The sequence below is a fragment of the Malus domestica genome, chromosome 17, assembly GCF_042453785.1.
Source record: "Malus domestica chromosome 17, GDT2T_hap1".
Classification (NCBI taxonomy): domain Eukaryota; kingdom Viridiplantae; phylum Streptophyta; class Magnoliopsida; order Rosales; family Rosaceae; genus Malus; species Malus domestica.
In genome coordinates, this window is record NC_091677.1 from 23,297,895 (window position 1) to 23,309,307 (window position 11,413).

Genomic DNA, 11,413 nt, shown 5'->3' on the forward strand with positions numbered 1-11,413 from the left:
CCTAACTCGCCGTCCGACTAGCGCCTAACATCTTTTAAAACCTTTCCCAATACTGAATTGGTAAATTCTTGTATGTTGTGATTTTGACTTGATCAAGTGACATGAGAGATAAAGAGAAAATGGGATACATTACGGGTTGCATGGTAGAATTCTCTGTTCCCGAGGTTGGTTCACATTCTATATATGCCCGGCCTCTTCAATGTTTAGTCCACATCCTCTATAAATATAAAAGGATACAAGATGCTTTCTCTAGTTTCAGGAAATCACATCCATCAAGGAAGTTGCTAGAGATCAAATTAGGAAATTCATCAGTTCTATTTCTCCTTATATAACAAATGAATTATTTAACACAAATGCCATACGTCATTAGGAAGAACATACGAACCAAATTAAAAAAAATTGTCTTCTAAATGAGCAAAATTGCTGCTCAAGAATGGAAATTCGCTAACTTATCATGCAAGGGAAGAGTGCACTTGAAACTTGAAAGAGTAGGGAGGACAGTTCATTTCTCTTCCCTCCTACCTACATACCGCATATGAGATGGGGAGAAGTGAAGGCAGAAGAAGTTACCAAAACTAGGCATCATAAGTGCAGATGTTTTCAAATCCCATGTACTCTTTGTGCTTAATCTTTTCAATCATATCTGCTATTCCAACTCCACCTGTGAAATTAAGAGCAAATTAGCACCCATTTATCACTAAGTGGAAAATAAAAAGACAGAATCGATTTCACGGGCAGTAATACATACCTAGTGATATTGCACTCACAAAGATTGTGAAGGCAAGAATGAAGATAATTATAGATGCTCTCCCAAAAATACTGACTACCTTTCTCACCACATATTGCCCTACTAGGGCTGAAAATGTGGCCACAGCAGTAAAGTAGAGAGCTGCATGAGAAATTTTTAAGCCAACATCAAATTATTGAAAAATAAATAAACAAATTTCCTCTCCCTACCATTCAATTTTTTATTTTTATTGGCAGAAACTTGGATGGCTAAGACGATTACCATAAGGAATCGGAAATCGTTTTAGGAGGTAGTATTCTACAACAGACATGGAGGCGGAAAATGTCATGGCAAATGTGGCTGTGGCACTTGAGACCTGCATCAAAGTTCTCAATCAATGAGCCAGTTTTGACTAGGGAAAGTGAAAATCATGCTGCTGTGTGTAAAATTCGTAGCTGTTCTAAGTGAGGTTTTCGCACTTCTCGTTGTGTTTTACGGTTAAAACTGACCTCAATGATCTTCCGTCTATAATAATATGTATTTCAAGTTTTTGAATTGAACCGGAATCAGTAAATTCAGTAAATATGAAATCAGCTACTCCACAAGTATAAAATTCACCTGAGGTGGGATTCCTAGCTCCAGAAAAACAGGACCTAAAATGAACCCTCCACCAAGACCAAGCAATCCACCAACTATACCGGCTGTGATACCACAGGCACTACAAAGAACAAGCTGGTTTACTGTCCAATTTGTGTTTGATTCTGCCCGGGACGCAATCACTCTATGTCCTTTGTACAGTTTAACTGCCTCGAATATAGTTACTCCGAAAGCCACGGGGATCTAAGAATTCATTTGAGGAAAAAATAATGCCAAACAAATATCACGGTTTTGAACCAAAATAAAAAAATAAAAAATCATTAGTTCAAGCACAAATGATCATCGTGTTTGAAGCACGAAAATGATCATAGTGTTTGAAGCACGAAAAAAATGGAAAATGAAGACTTATGGTTTCTTCTAATTATAAGGGACATGAAGGGTAGGTACCTGCAAGAGATTATATGCCCAATATGCAGCTGAACAAGTTGTGGTATAATTCTGCGTCAACAGACAAGTTTCTGAAATATCAGATTCAACGCATAAAATAGAAGCAAAGGGAAGTACAAATCGTGATCTTATAACGAAAACCATCGACATTGTAGGTATTACCTTAGCGATCTGCAATACAAGAATTATAATCCAGACAGCAAAAAGAATCAGAAGTTCCTTCCAGTAAAGATTCTCAAAGATAGAAACCTGAGAAGGTTAAAGAATGTCAGTCTCTAAAAAAAATTTCAGGCGGCAAGGAATCCTACCTCTGTTCTTTTGGATTCCCCGGTTTCTGTTGGAGTGCCAGGCCACCGGGTAGAGGCTTGTACTCAACTTCTGCACTAGCATCATCACCTGCATAAAAAAAATTTCCGGCATCTAATTTGAATTGGTGCAAGGCTAATGCTAACAAAGAAAAATATGATGATCAACTTACAATTTGACTGCATCCGTCTAGCAGCCTCCTGAAAATTTGAAAACTAGTTGAGCCAAGATGCAGGGATGAATTAAATTATGTCTCATATGTACAAATTGAACTAACAAAATTAAGATGACCTTTTTTACTATAGTTTCTTTTTTCCATGTCTCAATGCCCTTGAAGAATGCCCTACTTGATGTGGCTGTCATCAAAATCTGATCACTATACGAATCGAAGAAGTTGTCCAGTTGATGAAACTAATGAATTCATAGTTTCCTATGATTCTTACCTAAGAAAGTAATGATTAATAACACTGTGATCATCCAGTTAGCAAATATGACATTGAAAGCAACTCCAATACTGATCCCAAGCACAAGCATTGGTTGGAAAAGAAGTGCCAAGTCATAGTCGATGAGGGGGAGATCAAGTGTCGGATGCCTTAGCCTTAGATTGTAGAACACAGATGAAATTGCAGCACCTGTGATCATACCTGACCAACCACACAAGCATTCGAAAGGAAGAGGTAGAAAATTTTCATATCCATCAAGTTTATGGATTAGAAGTGCATAAGAAAATTCCACACCTATCATTTGGCAAAACGAAACATTAATGAATCTAATTGAAATTATTAGATTGGTGTTGACATTGCTGGCTCATTCGAAACATCTGAAGCTTTTGTTGTCTAATGGTTGTCGCTACCAGGTATTAAAGAACCAACATGTTTCTATTCGTCATCAACTCTCACGTGCAGGATGGGGTTGCACATCAAAGGGTGTTAGCTTGACATACATTGTTAACTAATGAATTTCCTAGCAACTTAACTTGAGGGATAATAGATTTGGTTTCAATATTGCATGAAGATTCTATTAGTATAAAACTAAATTTCTATATTTAGAAAGAAAAATGCTTTTATAAGGAGGGCACAATTAGATTTTTGAAGTACCAATAATAGTTCCTTAAATGATAAATTGTGGAAAGTATGAGGAATATGCGGCAGGTGAAAACTCAAAAGGAAAGAACAATAATGAGAAAGTTGCAAGGCCTTACACTTTGATATAGCTGTTGACGATTTCTGATCAAATCCAATAATCAAGGTGAGCATTGGAACAAAAATGCCACCCCCACCAACTCCACCTACAGTACCAAAAGCAGACCCTAGAAATCCAATTATTGTACCCACCACAATTTTCCACCCAATAGTCATTTCCTGTATATCCAATTTCACCCCCACATTAAGTCAAATTTTGAAAATTACTGCCCCTCAAAGAGTAAAAAAACAGAAGTTTCGTATACAAGTTCTTTTTTCTTTTCTTTTTTTGTGGTCAAGTAGGAATTTTATTACAAAGTCCAAACTAACCCAATACAAAGACAATAGCCTCATAAATGGGGTAGGTACAAATGAGACATCACTTATGCATTCATTGCATGAGTTAAGGTTTCCGTTTATACCTAAAGCATAAAAAATTACAAACAATGTGGCTCGGCCCAAAAGTGAAAGCCCACCCGAAGAGGCCCAAAAGTAACCCTATTGAAAAATCTAATAACCGTAAGATGAGAATCACCCGCTACCTCTATCGCCACAGAAATGATGGAGACGACCAGCGAACATAAAAACCGAGGGATATCACCACATAGTGTAATAACAAAACCCACCAATGCTTCAACGCTAATGAAAAAGAGCCCAAACTACAAATCAGGAAGAACCGAACCTATTCCAGATGCCATAAATCCAGTCCTCAGACGAACACAAACACATAAAAGGAAAGCGAATGGCCTAAACCAATCAGTAACCAAAAAGGTCAAGTGGTGTAAACACCATTCTAAAGAGATACCAGACCTTTGTAGGGGGGACAACATATAGTTGTCTTTGACTGGAAGCAGCAAACAAGAGATGAGATGAAATACCCCAAAATTGGAGTGGAAGGCAATGGTGGGTATGAGGAATTGGATAGCAAATTTGAAGTATTGGAGGTGTTTAAGTGCAGAGCCCCAAAGTCGACCCCAAGAACCCCAAATCTTATCCCAAAAACCCCAAATCAAAGGAGTAGGACCTTGAAACATGGAACAAAACCCGAAAACAGAGTTCCGTCCATACCACCAATAGGTGGCAGGTTGCTCCACTGATCCTTGAAAGGGATCGGGACAATTGTAGTTGCGGGGAATGACAAAACGCCTGGAGATAGATCTCCTCCACATCGGGAACCGAGGTCATTGCAGTGCGAGGATGCAAGAGGGAGGAGGATAAAAACGAAAATTGAAAGGGTGGCTGCCACCGGCCCCAAGTGGGAGTTGGAGGGCGGCTACGGAATGGTTTAAAGTTTGTTGTTTCTGCTAGGTTTCATTTTCAGAGGTGTGAAGTTAAAGTATTCATTACCGTAAGGTTTCTTCGTACACAAGTCTTTGATAACTCACACTTTAGACATAAACACTTCAAGGTTCAAACTCAATGCCTTAGAGAAAACCTCATTTACTCTTTAGAATCTCGAAAGAATTTTATAACTAAGAATCAATTAAAGCATGACAAGTGAATAGATAAAAGAGATTTTTCTTTTCTCCAGGTGGGAAAGTGTTTTTTTTTTCTTTTACTTATGATCATAATGATGTTGTTTTTAATTTAGCAAAAAAAACAAAAAGTTTCTCAAGGATTGTAATGCTTTAAACAATTAAATCTTGTATTCAACTCACACATCATTGTCTTGTTATTTTGTGAGATCATGGAGTCCAAATCCTCATATTATAATTTTAGATCCAAATATGCAAGAAAATAATGAGAAGCAAAGATGAAGGAGATAATAAACAAGAACACGATATGTTTATACCATATTTAGGGCCTCATATTTAGACCTCGTATAAATACTCGGGGGACTTAAATGTAATTATGTAATAAAGGAAGGAGCAAATATGTAATTAGGGGAGAAGTCCTTATTCTATAAAAGGGCCTCCTCACCCTCACAAACCCTAAGCCTCTTCATCCCCTCAAACCTCTCAGATTGAGAAGAGCTCTCTCACCCTTAGAAGCTCTCTTTCTCCCTTTTCAACATCTCAGAGAAATACAATATCAGTGTGGACGAAGCCCAAACATTGGGGTGAACCACAATACATCTTGTGTTATTTACTTTCTTGCAGATTCACGGTCGGATTTACGTTGTTCTAAGACCTCTGGTTTTGTGCATCAACATTTGGCGCCGTTTGTAGTAATTGACACGAAAAGTTATGTCAGTTCTTTTTTCGTTTTTTTTCACCTCCACCGTGAATCTGCAAAATCTGCAAAAACCCAAGAACCCAAAGCTTTCCTAAAAATCCCAGAAACAGAAAAAGATCCAAATTCCAAACTACTAAATAAGCTCCCCAATCCCACCCTCCACGTGTCTGATGTCCCAATCCAACATGTCATCAAACGGCCAGTATTGCGATTTCATCCGTCCGGTGTCATCTCATCTATCACTTCCAAATCAGTTTCCCGGTGGAATCCTATCTGTTGGAAGGAAATTCTTGGTTTACAGCTGGATCCATGCCGTCGAGTTCTCTGAGCCCTCGTTGTTATAAAACTCTTGGCCGCATAGATTCGACTACCTTAGAAAAAAAGCTTTGCAGCTTGTTTGTTCATTTGGTTCTTCAAGAAGCCCAGGAAACGTAGGAGGCAAAGAGAAGCTTGGAAAATGCCATGGCTTCCTCCCAGAAACTTATCAGACGAGATCGAAAAAGTCGTCTAAGCAGTTGCCGCCTCGACAGGTTCCTTCCATTTGCAGACCCAAATGCTCGGATTTAAATTGGTCCACTATCTCTACCAAAGACGCCATGCTTCCAAGACACAATGCCGCCTTATGGTCACCAGCCTAGGTTCGTGTACCCATTTTATGACTTTCCTTCTAGGGGAGAAATCTGGGAAAATTGGATTCGGCCATGAAGAAGAAAGATGCAGATCAAGAAGAAGCCGTTCACCTCCCCAATCTCTAAGCAGCCGACATCTATGATCTCTTCCATGCATCATTTTCGTTAGTGTTTTGTTTGTGTTGGTGTTGTAGATATTGGCGCTGCCGCAAGAATGGTGATGCACGACTGGAACGAGGGCAGCGACATCAGCCTCAACAAGCCGCTGATCATCAACAACAAACTCACAATAGCCGGAACCCGAATCCCACCTCAGGATCCGACCCGAAAACCGACGGAACCCCAACCTTCTCCGAATTCTCCTTCGTCGGCCGATCGAATTGCGACTCGAGCTCACTAACTCGGTCGTTCAGGCTCTGCAGGAACAGCTCACCCCCGAGCCTCTCGACTCGTCGAATCATCCCGTACGAAAGAAGCAACGACGTTTTGATCGGGGTCGGACTCAACAGCTCTAGCCGTCTCGGAGTGAGAACCCGACAAAGCAGAGACAGCAAAGCCATGGAAGCACTGACGAAGAAAGAGCTGACAGTGGCGGTGGGGTTTGTTATCTTCACAGTCGTGATTTTTGGCGTCGGAGCCTGGACCGATGAAATCCACAGTAGAGTTATTTGCGATGTCTGCACATGCATGACAGCAAAATGGAGACAAAATGATTACCTGCAGTAGTGATCTTACTTTAAGGATTTGGAGATTATCAAAAATTACGCCTAAAAGATTGCATCAGACAGGGATGGGGAACATGGGTGGGCAAAGAAATTGAGTGGGAGAAACAAAAGCAAAAGAAAAAGGAAAAGGAGGTCCGTAACTGATGCCAAAGCAAAAGCAGAAAAGAGGTGAATCCCATTGGAGCGGGGAGATAAAGAAAATCAGAAAAGCAAAAGAAAAAGCAAAAAGCAAAAGCAAGGAATAAACATCCACCAAAATGGTGTGGTTTACTTTTCTTATTTTTGAATGATGTATTTTTATTATCTTTCGGAGACATCTGTATAAACCCCATCAGAGGGTAATATGTATAAACCCCATCAGAGGGTAATTAAAAAAATAAATAAATAAAAAAAAACATGGCACAACCCAAAATAAATGGGCTGACATGTTGTGTAGAGGGCGAAGGCCCATAAGCCTAAAATACCACCAACTAGGTGGTCAAAAGTACGCCTAGTACTCCACAATTATTCGGCAACCTGCCGCTATTACCACAAACCAGGTAACCAAAAGTACGCCCAGTACTCCAAAATTATTCGGCAACTCGCCGCTATTGCCACCAACCAGGTGATCAAAACTACGCCCAGTACTTTATATTATACATGAGCATTACTCATATCAATCATACATAAACATTCATGAGCATCACTCATGTCAACATTCATGAGCATCACTCATGTTAACATCCATGAGCATCACTCATGTCAATCAAACATTCATGAGCATCACTCATGTCAGTTAAACATTCATGAGCATCATTCATGACAATCAGCTTCAAAAACTTCATTTACAGAGCTCTAGCTTTAAAAGCTTCATTTACAAAAGCTCTAGCTTCGAAAGCTTCATTTACAGAGCTCTAGCTTCAAAGTTTCACTTGCAAAGCTTCACCTACAAAGCTTCAGTGCAGGGTATACAAATACCGCCTCCGAACAACCGCCACTTCGGCCCATACATGGATTCAATTTGAAGTCTCCAGCCAACAGACTCTATTGACCGAAGACTTGAGGGATTACATTATGTACCATATATTGGGCCTCAACTGGGCCTCATTAAAAATACTTGGAGGACTTAGCCCATTACTTATGTATTGAGGAGCAAGCCCTTATTCTATAAAATGAACTCCCTCACTTTCATTAGAGAGCACCCATTGTTCATGTACTGAGGAGCGAGCCCTTATTTTATAAAAGGGACTCCCTCACCATCATTAGAGAGCAACGCCGCCAGCTGTGCAACCGCCTCACCGCGAGCATCACTCCTAACCCATCACTTATGTATTGAGGAGGGAACCCTTATTCTATAAAAGGAACTCCCTCACCACTATTAAGGAGCATCGCCGCCTACTAAGCAACCGCCTCGCCGCGAGCATCAACTCTAGCCCATCATTTATGTATTGAGGAACGAGCCCTTATTCTATAAAAGGATTTCCCTCACCATCATTAGAGAGCATCAACTCTAGCCCATCATTCATTTATTGAGGAGCGAGCCCTTATTCTATAAAAGGGACTCCCTCACCTTCAAACGCCGCAAGCCGAGCCAACCAAGGCAACATGAGCCACGAGCCGAGCAGCCTCGCAGCGTGTGCTGCTTCTAGTTGAGCATCATTTCAGATTGAGCACTGCCTCACATCGAGCATCAGTTCAAGACAGCATCTAGTTACTTCGGCCCACACATGGACTAAATTTCAAGTCTCCAGCTAAAAGACTCTCTTGACTGAAGACTTGGGGGACTACTGTTTATACCATATTTAGGGCCTCATATTTAGACCTCGTATAAATACTCGGGGGACGTAAATGTAATTATGTAATAAAGGAAGGGGCAAATATGTAATTAGGGGAGGTGCCCTTATTCTATAAAAGGGTCTCCTCACCCTCACAAACCCTAAGCCTCTTCATCCCCTCAAACCTCTCAGATTGAGAAGAGCTCTCTCACCCTCAGAAGCTCTCTCTCTCCCTCTTCAACATTTCAGAGAAATACAATATCAGTGTGGACGAAACCCAAACATTGGGGTGAACCAAGATACATCTTATGTTATTTACTTTCTTGCAGATTCACGGTCGAATTTACGTTATTCCAAGACCTCTGGTTTTGTGCATCAACACGATCAATCATGTAAACAAACGAGAAAAACATGTGGTTTATTATATGTAGACTATGTTGACCTTTTTTTTACTTAAGAAAAATGACATTTTTTTATTCATGAAAGGGCAGAATATAGGATTCAATACCAGAAGAACAAGACTTTAATAGGAGGGCTTACAAACAAAAATCTGAAACTACACTAATAATAATTCCAGATGTAACAAAAAGCTGAAAGAAACGGAGGATATTTAGGAACCAATAAACTAGTGCTACAAGATCACATGAGAGATGAAAGCTCTCACACCAATTATGAGATCGTAAAATATCATGATTTCATCTGGACTATATATGCATAAAAAGACATAGCGACTACAAATTATCTTATATATAATCCCAAAGCTAGCATTATTTAACAGTAGATCGACCACAAGCAGGTCACCTCCGATACTTTGGTGAACCACCAGATCGACAACCCAACGAGGAAACTAGCCTATAGTGAAATCATCAAACTCACATATGACGAGACTAGAGACAACTCATACTAACTTTTAGGAATTATTACAAACATTGGACTAGAATAACAACAATATGCACTTATAAACCCTCCTAATATTTTAAAATGTGCCAATTTAGCATCAATTATTTAGCACCGCCCAACCAATATCTATCACAAAAAGGAGAAACAAAAACAGGAGGTGAATCTCACCAAGAAAAACTAAAGCTCATAGCATCATGTTTTGCCAAAGTGTTCACTACTACTTGATTACCCTTAAATACAGCAAATTTATCACTTTTTTTTCTCTATATATAAAGTGAGAGCAACAAAATGGTGAAACATTTGAAATATAAAAAATACCATCCATTTTTTAGAAATTCAAAACATTACCATTTAATTGATGACGGACAAAATAGTACATTCATAACATTTTGAATGAACTTAAAATCTAATTTAATTAAAAAAAACCACGTAGTTTAATATAAATCTAAAAACAAATTAACATAAAAAGGCCAATTTTCAAGAGACTAGTGTTAATTTACCAAATTGTTATACATTTATTATATTTTATGTTAATTATTTTTTGCTCAGTGGACTAAAATAGCATTGAACTTAGATTTATGCTGATATCAATAATGTTTTAACAAAATTTTGATGGAGAGGTTAATGATGACAAAGATTAAAACATTTTTTAGGTAATTTTTTTGTCGGTAATCGGATTTGTTAAATTCAATATAATTGGGATTAGTTTTTGTTTACACAACGATATATTTACATTAAAGGGTGAAGAAATATATTGGGATCAAACTCATTATTTAACGAAATTCGTATTTAAAATCTCTCAGTTACAAATGAATAAGAATATCATTAAACTGTATCTAGTTAAGTGGATTCTGGTCAAAAATGGTTGTTTGAACTCAAAGAATTATACATATCGTGTCTAAACAATAGAACATTACATCGGATTCTGGTTAAAATCCAATCCATTGGCACTCCTATTGGAAACTTACCCTACTTCTCAATAAACATTTTCTACGAAGTTTGTGCTAACTTGAAAAGCCACATTTGTGTGTTGGGGCTGAATGTGTAAATAGTGTTTAACAGATTAAGGAAAGCTTGCATTAAAACATGTCTCCCCAGAGTCTTTTCAGGTCTAGAAGAGCATATAACCGTGGCTTGCCACCAGATATTCTCCTTAAAAAAATTAAAAAAAACATGTCTTCGAATTTTGAAACAAAAGCTCCGTAGGCTCATTTGTCAGAGCCCAAAACACTTTTTATATGAAAAAATAAATTACAAAATATAGTTTGAAAAATCACCAGAGAACAAGGGAGTAGCAGAAGAAAAAGAGAATTAGGGAATGAAATGTGACACTTACAGGCCAAACATGCTCATAACTGAATAACCGACCAAGTTGCCACAAAAAGTTTAACATTCTGGTCTCAAAATTATGAGACTGAAATGTTTGGCTCCCGTTAATGTAAATGGAAGCATGCTGATGCTCTTGTTCCAAGGTTTCCTGTGGTGCTGAAGAAGCTGCAGTTACTGAAGTTACAACAAGAAAACCAGTCACAGTGAATGTAACCCACCATTCTAATCCACCTTCTGCTGCTGCCATGGATGGAGAGATAGCTTACCCCCAAGAAGATCTAACTTGCTCAAACCAAAACCCCTTGGATCGATCGAGCGATTTAAAAATCTGAAAGACTAAAAAATACCAAGAGATAATTGATGCAAGCATACATATATATATTTTTGCATGATATTATCACCAACACAAACAAAGAACTGAATCTTCTTCTATATATCTCTTTTATATAAAGCCAGAGCTCCATTTTGGTGTCCAGGGCTTCGACAATAAGTAATTGGACCAAACTGCCCCTCAACCAAAAAAAAGTCAAAATTTGTCCAAAATAATATATCAAATCATGCAAGGGTAAGTTGGTAATTTGATCATTATAAAATATAATATAAATATAAATAGGAAGAGAAAAGAATAAACAAATGACAAAGT

The 11,413-nt window shown here is 38.5% G+C and overlaps 1 pseudogene; it reads right to left on the bottom strand.

Moving 5' to 3' along the window:
- Positions 1-296: 296 nt before the first annotated feature.
- LOC103405461 (sulfite exporter TauE/SafE family protein 3-like) lies at positions 297-11,175 on the bottom strand (annotated as a pseudogene).
- Between the last annotated feature and the right edge of the window lie 238 nt (positions 11,176-11,413).